Source organism: Leptodactylus fuscus, chromosome 7 (assembly GCF_031893055.1).
Source record: "Leptodactylus fuscus isolate aLepFus1 chromosome 7, aLepFus1.hap2, whole genome shotgun sequence".
NCBI lineage: Eukaryota > Metazoa > Chordata > Amphibia > Anura > Leptodactylidae > Leptodactylus > Leptodactylus fuscus.
In genome coordinates, this window is record NC_134271.1 from 61,097,067 (window position 1) to 61,113,689 (window position 16,623).

At 44.7% G+C, this 16,623-nt stretch overlaps 1 long non-coding RNA gene across 1 annotated transcript in view; it reads right to left on the reverse strand.

The window, feature by feature from the left end:
- Positions 1 to 16,623, reverse strand: part of LOC142213621 (uncharacterized) — a 289,622-nt gene that overhangs the window by 2,847 nt on the left and 270,152 nt on the right. The gene's annotated exons all lie outside the window — the stretch shown is intronic.

A 16,623-nucleotide genomic window follows, 5' to 3' on the forward strand; every position in this document is an offset into this window, starting at 1 on the left:
ATTATGGGTGTCCTTAATGCAAAATTTACTCCGCAGCAGGACTCCAAACAAACAGCCCCAAATATAGTGCCAATGTCATGAAGAACAATTTTCAGTGTAACGAAGAAGTAGTCCTGGAAGTGATGATATGGCCCCCACAGAGGCCTGATCTCAACACCATTGAGTCTGTCTGGGACTGCATGAGAGACAGAAGGATTTGAGCAAGTATATGTACTGTACACAGAAGATCTGTGGTTAGTTCTCCAAGATCACTGGAACAACCTCCCTGCAGAGTTCCTTCAAAAACTATGTGTAAGGCCCCGTTCCTACGGGGCACAGGATGGTGTATTTTGGTCCTGATTTTGCTGTTGGAAGCCGCATCAGAATAGGATCAAAAAGCGCTTGCCGCGGCTTCCGACAGTCGCGGCTTCACACTCCGGAGTAGGCCCAAATGAATGGGGCTAGTTCGGAGGGTGTTGCCATGAGGCGGACGCCGTGGCTGAATCAGCCGTGGAATCTGCCTGAAGAAAGGGCAGCTCGCTTCTTTTTTCCGTGATCGGCAACATGCTGCTCATGGAAAAAATTAAGCTAGGAGTCTACATAGACCGCTATTGTTAGGGGACAGAGTCTGACGTGGATTCAGTGCCAAAATCCACCCCCTCTTGCCCCGTGTGAAAGAGCCCTAAGTGTACGTAGAAGAACTGATGCTATTTTGATGGTGAAGGGCGGTCACACCAAATATTGATATGATTTACATTTCTCTTTTATTCAGCCACTTAATGTTGTTAATTGAAAAAGAGTAAACTATTAACACTTCTATTTTTGAAAGCATTCTTAGGGCCCCTTCACACGGAGTAAACGCGCACCGTAAAAAAACGCGGCGTACACGCGCCTTAAACGCGCCACAATGCGCGGCGCGTTTACTCCGTGTGAAGGGGCCCTTAGCTTGAAGCATCTTTTTTCACTTTTGAACAGTACTGTATATAAGCAGGTTCTCAGAGTAAACTACTTATTACACCTGCCCTTATTTCTGAGGTGCTGCTGTAAGATTGCTCACAAGCAGAGCACTCTATTGGGCGACTGGCATTGTATCATGGTGTGATGTTTACTGATGGTGACCGGGCAGAGTGCCTCCATCTGTGAGGATATTTTCTATACAAACACAAAGGTCTGGAGGCCTCTTTCCATCAATAGAGCTTGTTTCTTAATTACAATTGGAAAAAGAGAAAATATAGCCCTCTCGGAGGCCTCTTGTAGGATGCAGCCTGTACAATCTAAACACATACTAATCAGCATTTCCTCCAATGTTGTTGGCAGGTTCTCAAGTAGACCACTCATTCTTTGGAGAAAGAAAAGTGCTCTTTTATTAGACGTAGAAGGCCAAGACAAAGATGCCAAGCAAGTCTGAGCCCTTCAAGAGATCTTCGTACCCTGAATCTATTCTTTCCTTTACTCCTAATCCCTTCACTTGGCTTTGACCGGTAACCTCACGGAAACATCTCTTAAGAACTGCCCATTGAGCTCTGCACTCCAATTGCCTCAGAGCCCAGTGGATATTCCTTCAGATGTCTAACAAGCAACTAACGCAACGAAGGTTTAGAGAGACACAGAAATCAATACTGCAGCTTCCACTGGTCACGCTGAGGGATTAGCCATCCTCAGGAAAGGCACAGGCAGCTGAACAAGGGAATCATGACTTAGAATACCCTCAGAGGTTTAAGGAAGTCACAGACAAGTGTACAGCTTTCACCAGATCTTCTCTGTCCCACTGGAAAAATAGATTTTGCAGAAGGATTTCATTACTGCATGGCGTGTATTTATTTATAAGTGATTCTTGAAAATTAAAATAATTTGCAATAAATGCATTCTAAATGGCCCTGTATACAGACACTCATACAAGCAGCACTACCCCATTTTCTCCATTAAACCATCTATATGGCAGCTATAGCACTATTCATCCAGAGCTTCCGGATTCATTAAAGATAAAACCAAGAAACATGCCTATGATATGCCTGAGCGGAATATAAACAACCCAAGAGCATATATCAGAGACATATATATATATATATATATATATATATATATATATATATATATATATAATATAAGTTTGTTATGTAGACAGCTGAATTTATATTAAGACACCAGTCAAAAGTTAATGGGTGTTAGGCCGGGTTCACACGGGGGGTTTGGACCGGATTTTGACATGGAGGCCACCTCAGAATCCGGTCCAAAAAACGGCTAGCCGCGACTGGATGCTGGTACAGTGCATACAGTGCACCCGCATCCAGTTGCGGCATTCCGCTTCGGATTAGGCCCAAATGAATAGGCCTAGTCGTGAGGGAGTGTCGCAACGCAGACTTCGCTTCTTTTTTTCTGCAAGCGGGAACAAACCGCTCACGAAAAAAAGAACCCATTCATTCAATGGGAGGCAATTTTTTGAGCTGGATTTTGACGCGGATTCCGCGTCAAAATCCAGATCAAAAACCCTAGTGTTAATCCGGCCTTATAGTGACCATTAACAGGAATGTTTTGCCAGAAAATGACCTATTTTTATGATCTAGTTTTATATTAAACATATCTATATTTATGTTTGTGTCTATGGCCCATGGTCCCACTATAGGAAACAGGAAGTCACAGAATACTTTAGGCTTAGGCCTGGTTCACATCAGCATTCGGGATTCCATTCAGGGAGTCCACTTGGGAACCCTCAGAACAGAATACTGAACACATTGAAAAACAGTTAGCTAAGAAACCACACAGACCCCATAGACTTTAATGGGGTCCGTATGTTTTCCGTGCAATGTCCGCACACATCATGTGGAGAGATATGTGCTGTTTGCAGTACTTTTAGGTAATTTCAAGAAGGCACATACCCAGGGGTGAACCATTTGTTTCTGCCGCCTGAGGCAGACATCAGAAAGCCGCCCCCTCTTCCCCCCCCCCCGGAGGAGGGGGCGGGGCTGAGCGGAAGGGGACGGGGCGGGCCGCGTGGAGGGGGCGGGGCCGAGCGGAGCGAGCGTCTTTAGCAGGCAGAGAGCAGGAAGGGAGAGGACCTGCTCTCTGCCTGAGTGTGAGGGGTGGCCGCTGGAGCAGCGCTGCTCCAGCGGCCTCCCCAATCCACCACTCAGTGACAGTGACTCTAAGCCAGTCCGGGACAGCTTGTCGCTTCAGGTCGCCTCATGGGAGGTGCGGCGCTGCACATACCCTTTAAACAGCCCTTAAACTTTCTATCAGTGACAGGACAGCACTTGCTAACTGTATGTAAAACTGCAAACAGCTGAGAAGGATAGGTGTTTAACATACTGTAGTTACTTCTTTAAGCTATATTCACACAAATAGGACATGAACTATATTTTTACGGTCCTTTACAATGGAATTCAAAATCAGGGCGATTTTAACACATTTTTTGGCCCTGTGCAAAGATTTCATAATTGAGCCCCCCATCATCACCACTTAGAAATCGCTTACCTGCACAAATTATAATGCCCCCTCAAGGCCCCACATAGTATAACACCCCTTAGTGGCTCTCACACAGTATAAAGCTTCTCTAGTGGCCTCATACAATATAATGCCTCTTATAATGTCCCCTTCCAGGTTGCCTCCCACATTTTCATATCCCCCTTCAGGTTGCTCCCACAGATTCAAGCCCCCTCAGATTGCTTCCCACAGTGTTTTTCCCCCCAGGTTGCCACCACAGTATCATGTTCCCCCACCCCCAGGTTAGCCCCATAGTGTCACGCCCCCCCCCCAGGTTCCTGTCCCACTCAACTTTCCCCCTCAGTGTCAAACAACTCCCCAGTTTCATGTCCTCCACTGTATGCAGCCTAGAGCGTAACAGGGGAAACATCAGCCATGTCGTTCTCCTGGAAATAATGATCAAGAGCAGAGGAGACAGCCTGAGAAGTCGGAACATCGTGGAGTAGTGACTCATTGAGACGCCACTGCCAGGACTGAGGTCTCAATGTGGGGGATGCCAGCACAGCATGGACCATGGCGTGATCAGCGAAAGTAATAGGGTCAATCGCAGAACCACGAAGCAAGGGGACGTCTGCATGTCTAACGAAGAAGTAGTCCAATCTGGAGTAGACATCACGGGGGTGGGAATAAAAGGAGCAATCCCTAGCATCAGGATGGATCGTGCGTCAGACATCAATCAATTGGTGGGAGTGGAAAATCTGCCGGATGCGGTGAAGGATTCGATCCGGAAGGTATGACAAGCCTCTGGAAACATTGACAGAGGGATCCATGGCCAAATTGAAATCCCCTCCCACCAAAAGGGTGCCATCAGCAAAGTCTGCCAACTTATCAAATATGTTCTCTAGAGTGCTAATTTGGTTGGAGTTGGGAAGGTACAAGTTAGCTAGGGTGAACATGGTGCCAGCCAACTCCCCCTTAACAAACAAAACCTGCCTGATCCATCAGACGAGGCCATCTTGAACTTCCAGGCAACAGTGCGTCCTATCAAGATGCTGACCCCAGTGGACTTGGACTCGGAGAAGCAGCTATGGTATGCATCCGAATATCTGGGGGAAGAGAAGGAAGGAGCAGCACCCTCCCGGAAGTGCGTCTCCTGAACAAAGGCCACGTTCGTCCGTTTACTCCAAAGCAAACGAAGTAGGAAGGATCATTTCTCCGGGGTATTGAGACCATTAGCGTTAATAGAGGAGAACACCAGGGTGTCCATCGCCGGGAGCCAGAGACCCCCTAAGGAGGGGAGAAGAAGAGAGAAGAAAGAAAAAAAAAAAAAAAAGAAGGAGAGGGAAAAAAAGGGTGGAGGAAAAAGAAGAGGGGACGAGGAGGAGAGTAGAGGAAAAAGAGAGATAAGCAGATAAGACCAAAAATAAACAGACAATACAAATAACCCCGGTCTAAGCTATTCCCAGAGCGGGTGACACTTAACAGTGGGGGAAACAGCCACTAAAGCAAGTCTCAGGGGCACGCCGCAGCATACACCCAAAGAGCTGCCAAAACCCTAACTAACGGGGAAGGTGGAACTGTGACCCATCGCCACCCTTTCCCCGAGCAGTAACAAAAGATGGCCACAAGGCCCATCGAAACCATGAAAGAAGGGGAAGGCAATAAAAGAGACCGAACCCCAAAAACCATGGCACAGCCTGGGCAGGCCATAACAAACCTGGAAGACCGCACCACGACTCCCTCCCTCCCCAAACATGAAGGAACACTCTCGGAGCAGCAGGCGGCATACCGTCTACCCTAGAACAGAGGGAGAGAGACGCGGCACGCCTCCACAGGGGGAGGGCGGAACACATCGACGGAGGACACCGCAGACCGAGGTCCACGGAGGCACCCGTCGAGGCACAGAACTTAGAACTCACAGATCAAAATCAATAAAACAACACAATGCCACTCAGGTGAGGGCCCGAGCAGGCTAAGGCACATCAGAGTTCAGAGGTCACAGTCGGAGATAACAATACAGTGTTTCATCAGGAGCTTTCCACAGAATGTTGCTGCTGATGAGGACGGCCAGAGAACGGAGGAGGAGGCAACGGGAAAGCCAACCAGTCTGGTAATGACAGATCTGGGAGCTCAAGGAACTAGGCTAGGGAGGGCGCCTGGTAAGGCGAGTGGAGGATGAACGAGGTCCCATTTTGGTGGATCTGGTCCTCCACTGTATGCATCAAAGAAATAAAACAAACTTTAATGCTCCTTTCCCCATTCTCCAGTTCACTCCTCCATCTGGTCCTGGAGTCTTCAGGGAGCAACTGATGTGATGTAAGTGACATCACTACATTGCACCTTCTGCTTCGAGGAGACCAGGAGCAAAGACAGTGGCCGGGTGGTGAAGCAGGCACAGGACGGCTCCCTCTACTTCATCACTGTCTTCAACACATCTGTGTCTGGAGGACAGCAATGTGTTGGGACAGCCCAAACCCACTGCTCTGGACAGTGGGACATCAAATGCAAGACTGTCCCACTGTCTAAAGAGGGTCCTCACTATCATAGGGCCTGGTGCAAGTGTTACCTCAATGGTTGCCAATGTAACTAAGAAATTGCAAATGAATGTGAAACTAGTCCCACTGCTGCATAAAAGAAGCAAAATCAGGAACATGTGGCATGAGTTATGGGTTTTAAGATTTGGAAAGGACAAGTTGATCCAGAGTTTTTTACTGATTGTCAGATTTGGAGTCAGTAAGGAATTTTTTTCCCTAACATGGGGCAATTGGAATAAGCCTCATCATTTTTTTTCCTTTCTCTGGATCAACACTGTAGGGTTATAGGTTGGATTTGATGGACCTGTGTCTTCATCCAACCTACTATGTTACTAAGTATGCATGTATTGAGGCCGCCTTTGTCTGCAGATAGAGTGAATAGAATGGTGAAGCAGGGATACTTCAGCTTCCTGCTCTACCATTCAGGAAGCTGTTAGTCTGTAGCTCAGTGCAGGCCTGCTGATTCAAGCCAGGTAAAAGAGGAGAGCTGCAAAGACATCAGTAGGTAACTCCTGGGAAGAGAATTATATATACTGGGGGGGGGGGGGGGGGAATTAAGGGGCATTATATACACTTTGGGGCCACTTCAGAAAGCATTATACAGTGGGGGCTGTTGGAGAGAGCATAATACTGTTGTTGGGGGAAATGGGAAGACCATTATACTGAGGTACTGAAGAGCACTACGTAGTGAGGACTATGTAGAGCAATATACTGTGGAGGTGCCACTGCAGAGTGCATTATAAAATCTGTGGGGGTGCTACTAGGGCATTATACTGTGTGTGTGGAGGGGGGGTGACTAGGCAGAGAATTTTACTGTGTGGGGAGTCCCTGGGAGAAGCATTATACGGTTTGGCAATTAAAGATATGTTTTGGCTGCTAGAACATGCAAGATCTCGTGAGATTCGTTCTCTGAAAATGCTGTTGAGTTAACCAGTTTTAAAAACATTGAATAGCCTCTATTTTAGAAGTATACAATAGCAATAATGAGAATAATAGTATTCTGGAGCCAACCTCGTCCACAATAACCCTAAAATCCAGTCAGGATGCGACATTTTATGAATTTGCATACTGAATTCTATACCACTGTTACAAGTGATCCTATGTGTCATTCTGATTCTGCTCAATGTTGCGGGAGACACTGGTGCTATAGGAATTGTTATTAATATTAAACATCATCATCTTTCCCCCTTCAAGCTCTTTACAAGAAGCTGCTTATCTGAGCAATTTAGTGGAGAGGGTTCCTGTGTGAGTTCATGGTTTCCTGCAATCAGGATATGCTAGATAGAAGCCAGGCTTAAAAAGCTCCTTCTCTGCCTGTGCTGAGCTGCCTGACCCCTCCGCCAGAAGCACTCATAAATCTGCCTCACCTGATAGGCGATGGGCTTTTTAGGATCTCTCAGGGTGCTCCCAGCTAGCACTTCCCTGAACTCTGTGCCACAATAAATAACACTACCTGCAATATGTCTTTGGGAGTGTGTCAGCAGCGGCTGTTCTGCCATGAATTCTTATTCTTCCTTGCCCTGGAAGATAGATTCCAGATACAGCACACTGGTGATCTCAGTGTCAGTTCTCTTTACCCCCTTGCCCCAATGGAATGACAAGGGCCACAAATAAAATGATATAAAAAAGAAGTGACACATAAAAATAGCTTCTGAGAAAATGAATGGAACTATACATCGAATAAAAAGATTGAAGACAGTAAATAGACTGTGATATGTACATAGATAAGAGATAATTAAATAGATGTACAGGCAGAATACTGATATATATATATATATATATATATATATATATATATATATAGACTAGAGGGAGGACCCGGCTTTGCACGGGTATATTACATTTTATGTTTGTGTAGTGTCCCCATAAGAATTGTCCAATTTTGCACTGATGTATTTTGTATGTGGTTTGTGTGTATGTCCATAAACGTCATGTAATTATGTGTGTCTCATTTTGAATGTCAGTGAAAAACCTGTGATCAGTTGTTATGGATACCTGGAGTAAAGCTGTATCTAATCCTTCCCCGTGTAGTACTGTGTTTAGACGCAAGTATCTAATCCTTGTGGGTGTGGTACTGTGTGCAGATGCACATATCTAATACTCCGGCAAGTGGTACTGTGTGCAGATGTGTGTATCTAATCCTCCCCTGTGTGGAATTGTGTGAAGAGGCACGTATCTAATCCTCCGGTAAGTGAAACTGTGTGCAGACGTGCATATCTAATCTTATGGCATGTGGTACTATGTGCAGACGCGCGTATCTAATCCTCTGGCGTGTGGTACTGTGTGCAGACAGGTGTATCTAATCCTCTGGCGTGAGGTACTGTGTGCAGATGCACATATCTAATCCTCCCCCGTGTGGTACTGTGTGCTGAGACGCGTATCTATTTATCTGGCATGTGGTACTGTGTGCAGAGGAATGTATCTAATCCTCCAAAGTGTGGTACTGAGTTCAGATGCACGTATCTAATCCTCCCCTGTGTGGTATTGTGTGAAGAGGCGCGTATCTAATCCTACGGCATGTGGAACTGTGTGTAGACGCGCGTATCTAATCCTACAGCATGTGGTACTGTATGCAGACGCCTGTATCTAATCCTATGGTGTGTACAACTGTGTGAAGATGTGCGTATCTAATCGTCTGACATGTGGAACTGTAAGCAGACGCGCGTATCTAATCCTACGGCATGTGGTACTGTGTGCAGACATGCTTATCTAATCCTCTGGTGTGTGGAACTGTGTGCAGATGCGCATATCTAATCCTCCCCTGTGTGGTATTGTGTGATGAGGCGCGTATCTAATCCTACGGCGAGTGGAACTGTGTGTAGATGCGCGTATCTAATCCTACTGCATGTGGTACTGTGTGCAGATGCGCGTATCTAATCCTCTTGCGTGTGGTACTGTGTGTTGAGACGCGTATCTAATTCTCTGGCTTGTGGTACTGTGTGCAGAGGCATGTATCTAATCCTCCAAAGTGTGGTACTGTATGCAGACACATGTATCTAATCCTTCCCTGTGTGGTATTGTGTGAAGAGTCACATATCTAATCCTACAGCGTGTGGAACTGTGTGTAGATGCACGTATCTAATCCTTTGGCGTGTGGTACTGTGTGCAGTTGCGCGTATCTAATTCTTCCCTGTGTGGTACTGTGTGCTGAGACGCGTATCTAATTATCTGGCTTGTGGTACTGTGTGCAGAGGCATGTATCTAATCCTCCAAAGTGTGGTACTGTGTGCAGGCACACGTATCTAATCCTCCCCTGTGTGGTACTGTGTGAAGAGGTGCGTATCTAATCCTACGGCGTGTGGAACTGTGTGTAGACGCGCGTATCTAATCCTATGGCATGTAGTACTGTGTGCAGACGTGTGTATCTAATCCTCCGGTGTGTGGTACTGTGTGCAGATGCGCATATCTAATCCTCCCTGTGTGGTACTGTGTGCTGAGACGCGTGTCTAATTCTCTGGCTTGTGGTACTGTGCAGAGGCATGTATCTAATCCTCCAAAGTGTGGTACTGTATGCAGACACACGTATCTAATCCTCCCGTGTGGTATTGTGTGAAGAGGCGCGTATCTAATCCTACGGCATGTGGAACTGTGTGTAGATGCACGTATCTAATCCTACAGCATGTAGTAGTGTGTGCAGATGCGCCTATCTAATCCTATGGCATGTGGTACTGTGTGCAGATGCACATATCTAATCCTCCCCTGTGTGGTACTGTGTGCAGATGCACATATATAATCCTCTGGCATGTGGTACTGTGTGCAGATGCGCGTATCTAATCCTCCCCCATGTGGTACTGTGTGCTGAGACGTGTATGTAATTCTCTGGCTTGTGGTACTGTGTGCAGAGGCATGTATCTAATCCTCCAAAGTGTGGTACTGTGTGCAGACACACGTATCTAATCCTCCCCTGTGTGGTATTGTGTGAAGAGGCGCGTATCTAATCCTACGGCATGTGGAACTGTGTGTAGATGCATGTATCTAATCCTACGGCATGTGGTACTGTGTGCAGATGTGCATATCTTATGCTCTGGTGTGTGGAACTGTGTGCAGACGCATGTATCCAATCCCCCGGCGTGTGGTACTTTGTGCAGATGCGTCTATCTAATCCTTCGGCATGTGGAACTGTGTGCAGAAGCGCGTATTTAATCCTCTGGTTTGTGGGACTGTGTGCAGACGCGTGTATCTAATCCTCTGGTGTGTGAAACTGTGTGCTGATCTGTGTATCTAATCCTCTGGTGCGTGTATCTCAGTTTGGATATCAGTGTTGGGTTGTGTATGTGGAGTGACCGTGTGTATTGCAGTTGGAATATGAGTGAAAGACTTGCAGGTTTGTATTGGCTAAAGGGGGGGGGCATTGTGTTTGGAATGCTGTATCTCAGCAACGGTACGTCCGAGCGAGTTGGAATCTTGTCTTAAACCTTCCCGGATACCTGAAGTATCTCTGTACCAAATTTGGTGAAGATCGGTCCAGTCGTTTGGTTCGCATTAGAGAACAGACAGACAGACAGACAGACGGACAGACGGACAGACAGACAGAAATTCATTTTTATAATATAGGGAGATAGATAGATAGATAGATAGATAGACAGATAGCTAGATAAAATATAGATGATTTAAATATATAGGAGATTTTTTGGGCTAAATTTTGAAAGGATATACCAGTAATCTTGTGTCAATGGGAGCTGCCCATTGGGAAACGACCACATTAACCAAGGGTAAAACCGTGCACCTATGGCAGCAGGGGACTCTTTCAGCCATACTGGACCCAGCAGAACAGGAATGGATGGGGTCAATAGGATCATGGGTGGGGTTATTGTCATGGGTTAACACAAAAAAATTGCAGCAGTGTGCTGGCATGTTCTTTATGTTCCCTGAAAGTGGTACTTCAAGGGTGATAAGTCATCTTTCAGCATCTGGCTGTAGCATTTTATATCATAAATAAAAATAATTAAAAAAAATATGCAAATGTTGCAAAAATGCTGTGCTTTTCAGCCAAAGCTCCGTGCTATTATACTACTTCATGCCATCACCAATATGCAATCTGCAGGCCAAGTTAAAGTGATAGCAGAACTGGTGTGGACACACGCACCTTACTACTGTACCTACAGTACTTTGTCTTCTGGAGGTGGCTTATGCCATAAAGCAGAGTGAAACTGGAGGTGATTTACAAGGTCGCTGACAGATGCGAGTATTGATCGGGTATTAAAGTGTCTTGTGATTAATACAGCCTTCTAAGTAATTAGTGCGGAAGATCTCTTATAACTCACCGGGTTTAAATAATGTATCTGTGAACACAGAAGCACCTTGTCAATCACGCTGGCTGCAGCCAAACATCATATCACCTGATAACTCATTTGGAAACTGGGCTCCATGCCTGCTGAATACCTTTTCACAAACAGCAGCTCTCTCTTCTAATTGCCTTGGGTGACCTAAATTTAGAGCCCAGCAATCAGCAGGGGTGGAATGCCGGAGGGAGAATTAGAGCTCGAGACTTTGATAGAGGCCACGAGAAGAGCGATGACATTCCTGCTACAGGAAGATGCAGGGAGACAATGGTACAAAAACACAAGAAGCATCATCAGGAATCTAAGGTTAACCAACACTAATCAGAGGGCAAGGAATGAATGGACTGAAGTTACCGCCTTTCAGCAATTCAAAGCCTGTTTATTCAAAATGTGTATTAAAAAGGCCTTGAATATGAATACGCCATTAGGATGGAATGAACATGTAATGCTTTTAATAATCATACCTGTCCTTCATCTTTACACCTAAAACCATCCATCAACAGAAGCATGTTTGCTACTAAAAGGAAGCCATAATGTTGATGAACTACATGTTCCAGCATGAATCAGCTAAGAGAAGACAAAGTGATACCTTGCCCTGACAACCTTCACTTTGCCTCATCGTAGATGTAACAAATGAAGACATATGTACAATATATAGACTGTTATCACATAGGAAATGATTCATTGTACCGCTATTATATACATGCTTAGTCAATGACGGGCATGCTGAAAAACATTTCCTCACAATAAAAAACACTAAACAAAAAAACACACCAGTACATAAAATGTTGGTTACTATTACAAGTTATATTGCTTCCCAGCGTTTCCAGATACAAGAATTCTAAACTTGCTCAGTGATGTAGTGAAATATCCAATATTGCAGTCAGAGGCATAACTTATCGCTTCTGGGCACCATTGCAAAATTTGTAATGGGTCCCCTATCTACCTTGTGCGTTTTAATATACTAGCATATTTTTATGTGGCAAAGAGACTGCTCCCTTCTGTACCCCCTATAGCTATGCCCCTCATGGCAGCATAAGTGTACCTGTAAAGATAAAGACACAGCTAACTTGAAGCTCATAGGCCCCTGTGCAAAATCTTCAATATCACACATAATTTAATGTAATGGATTCCTCATATGAGGCAGAAGGACTTTTTAGTCTTCCTTAGGATAAGTTCACACGTGGCATGAATTCTCCACAGCAGATTTCGCCACAAATCTCTGGCCAACTAACAGAAAAAAAATGATACTGTAGACTGTGCCTCAAATCTCACTTCTACTGCATTGAAAGAAAAAATCCAATAGATTGGATATGCTTGGAGATTGCTTATGTACGGGGAAAATGTCCACGGCATGTAGAAAGTGCTTGTAAAATCTAATTCACTTTCCTTGTACTATGATCCAACACCAACTTTACCTGCATAAATAGTCAGCAACCACATCCAATGGCAATGGACGTGGCCACAACTGTTGCACTCCTTAAGGCAACTATATCATATGTTATGCTTTCCACAGTTTTAGGCTGGGGCCCCACGGGACGGAAACGCCACAATTTGCCGTGGAAAAAATCACGGCATTTTACAGTACAGGCACAGTGGATGGGATTCTAGCGAATCCAATGCCCACTTTGAGGTAAAAATCGCCATGTGGACACGCCGCAATTACCAAAACCAGTTTTGCCCATAGGTATAATTGCAACAGAAAGTCAGTGGAGGCAAACTCTGTGAACTTTCTGTTTAAAGCTTTGCGGGAAGAATTGCGATGCGTTCCCGCCACAGTTTTTCCCGCTGCGCTTTATTGCTCTAGGACGACCTGTGGGGCCTTAGGCTTAGGGGCAGTTTTTCATTTAGATTTTTGAGCCAAAGCCAGAAGAAGATTCCAAGGAATGGGAACCATAAAAGGACAAACTTACATTTCTCCTTCTTGCTACATCCACTTCTGATTTTGGCTTTGAAAACTGTAGTAGTATTTTTACAAAAAGAAAAAATACCATGTAGGAAACTTCCCTTGTTACAACATGGAAGAACAGGAAATGAAAACACCTCATACACAAGGGCAACCCCCTGATTTTTATGAAACATGTTTGTGACATGTTCCTTATATTGAGTTATCATTAACCATTATAATTATACAATCTCCAACAGATTTTTTTTTTACCAATGTTTTAGATACAACAGACATACTGATTTTCGATCATCAATTCTAGCCATATTTTGTGTAAAATCCTTACATCTGTGGCCAGCTGAAGACATTTTAAAGACATGATGGTCCTGCATGCTATACGGTCTTATTGATTTCAAGATGGCACAATTAACTCAGACTCTATAAAAGTAACGTGTTAGACCTTGGCTGTCGGTTCAGTTCGTGTCTTTAAGACATGATGCTCAGCACCTTTATTAAAAGAGTCGTTTAAAAATCTACAAAGTGATTACTGGGATCTAAGAGGCCAGAGACATTACAGGCTCCAGCAAATGCCTGCCTGTCTACCTGTTAATGTATTTAGTCACCTACCTCAGGCTCGCACCTCCTCCATCTGCTATCCAGTTGCTATAAGTTTATTTATTGGGTCTATTTCAGCCAGAGATTTCACTTAAATATTCATCATTTAGCTCTCTGGGTAAATCGTATTTAATCAGCACAAGAGAGAAAATAGCATAATTATAGATGCCGGATGCCATTACAGTGAGAGAAATGAAACCTGGTCTGAGACGTCCAGCCGAGCTTTTGATGAGGAGTAGATTGCATTACCAGCGGGGTTACTGTGAGGTTATTGGCCAACGGGCTGACTGCACCTTGTAGTGTCTGTGACCCCAATGAGCCGTAAGAGGATAGAAAGGGCTAAGCAACAAAACCTCCTCCCTTAGCTGCTCATGATGAATCTTTCATTGTACTGTGGACATGATTAATGTCAGCGTAATCAAGCCACATTAATGCGCAGAGATGCAATGATCTATGTAAATAAACATGCTCCAATAAGCCCCGACCCACACGCTAGTCAGACAGAAAAATGGCAACCTAAATAATAGCTGAGGTGGCAAAGGCTAGTCGTCCATTCGGAAAAATATGTCCTGTCTGGATAAGGGAAGTTGTAGGCTCAAAGAATCCCACAAATCTTAGGCTTGTGGACAGGATCTAAAGGCTTGTGCCCAGGGTGGCAGAGTGACATGGGGCAACCTGCTTTTTTCACCCTCTGCTTAGCCTGTTTCATACTATATTATGAGACTGTAAAGCAGTGAATAATTGAAAGGTGCAAATGGGAAGACAGCAGAAGAGGAGGGACTTGAGCGGCACAAAGTAAGTGGTTTATTGGGGGCAAAAAATGTCAACTTGAAAGTGCACACAGTGCAACTACCAAGGAACTCACATAATGAAACAAGCTAATATGCTATAAATATTAATATTCTGAATGTGGCCCCCTGTGACTTTTCCTCCAGGTCCCAGTAGCTGTAGCAGACCATTATCACTAACCACTGTCTGCAAAATGATATTTCTGTATATGTAAGAAATAAGGAAGCAAAAACATTATTCCAGAGAGAGTGGCAGTATTACCTTCCAAAAGTCTAACCAACAATTTTACATAACAATGATCTTTACAGGTATTTTAGCATTTATTACTATCATGTATCAGAATGTGTTACAATTTTAATGGATCCCACTGAAATTTCTCATAAGTTGGCAGAGAGATAGAGACAATTTGTGGGTTTGTTAAACATCTGCAGACCATCACATTATGTTGCATTAACCGATGACAATAATGTGATATAACATGATGCTATATCCTCCGACTTCTGGGACAATTCTAAGGGAGTGATCATACTACTGTTATTAATGTCCGTTGCTGTCTTCAGCCATAGGATGATAGCAACGGACAGTAAACTGTTGCAGAGAATGGTCACAGACTGATTCTATGTCCATTCCCATTGACCCTAATGTAAACAACATGATGAACGCTATCTTCCTTCATGTTTGTTAACTTTTGTAACAGAATATAAAGTTGTACATGCAGCACTTTATTTTGCATTACAAAGGTAAACAAACATGATGGAAGATAGCTTCTGTTATGTTGTTTACATTAGTGTCTGTGACCATTCTCTGCAACAGTTTAATGTCCGCTGCTGTCATCCTATGATGGAAGATGGTAGTATTGAACACCCTCTAAAGATGCTGCACTGATTTACTGTTGAATGTACTTCTAAGATTTCTCACCAGAATGGTGCTGGCCAGCCTCCAAGCTATGCAGGTCACAGATGCCTCTTTCACTTGGATAGGTGCCTACATGGCACATGGCAAGTAAAAAAAAGTAAAGGTGATGTAGTACTAAATCATTACTATGGCCACTTCATTGTTAGAATTGGTAAGGGTCCTCACTGATTATAAAGTGCTAATATATCCTAGTGATAAGGCATCACTTTAAGGCTGAGGTCGCATGTTGCAGAAACGATGCTTTTTTTGTGCAGATTTTGCTGAGTTTTTTTGAGCAAAAGCCAGAAGTGGAAGATAAGAGATAAGATAAGATAAGATAATCCTTTAATAGTCCCACATTGGGGAAATTTCAGGGATGAGCAGAAAGTAGAAGTATAGATCCTTCCTTTATACTTCCCATTCCTTTTGTAACCATTCGTGGTATTGGTTCAAAAAATACACAACAAAATCAGGAAAATAAAGGCTACCAATGAACTGTGCTATTTATTTCACAGTACTAGTTTTGTGCTTTAAGTTTACTTCTGTACAAAACTAATGAGCTATTACTTACAGCACCAATGCAGCAGTCCATTGGGAGGAAGGCCAGGAGTAGTAGTTGCTGTTGTCACAATGAAAAGGATTTCTACTAGATACTCCAGGGCTCCCCTGAGGCTGGTGCAGTGCTAGGGAGTCCATCAGGGTGCCTGATGGTGGTAGTACTGTTCTCCTGGGGCACGTTCTAGTGATAGGCCTTCTTGAGCTTGATTGGAGCTGGAGCACATGTGATGGTTTGTACAGAAATGAGGCTCAAAAGACAGGACTGCAAACAAAGTAACTCATATTTTACTGATGAAGAAAAGGGTATAACCAGCAGCTCCTTCCAGATGCTGGTGGTACAGAATTTAAGAGCATCCTCTAAGGCTGGAACTGAGCGTCAAGAGGGTATGTCCTTGTGGCAGCGCCGCACCTCCCATGAGGCGACCTGAAGCGACCGCTCCAGGCGGAGCTATGCCAGGGCCCCGGGGAGGGCGGCATTTTTGCTTACTTAAGCCAGTCCAGGACAAGCTGTCCTGGACTGGCTTAGCGTCACCGAGCGGTGGATTGGGGAGGCCCTGTGGACGCAGCGCTGCTCCAGCGGCCTCCCCTCACGCAGAGAGCAGGTCCTCTCCCTGCCTGCTCTCTGCCTGCTAACGCTGCTCCGCCGCGCCCCCTTCGCTCTGCCCCG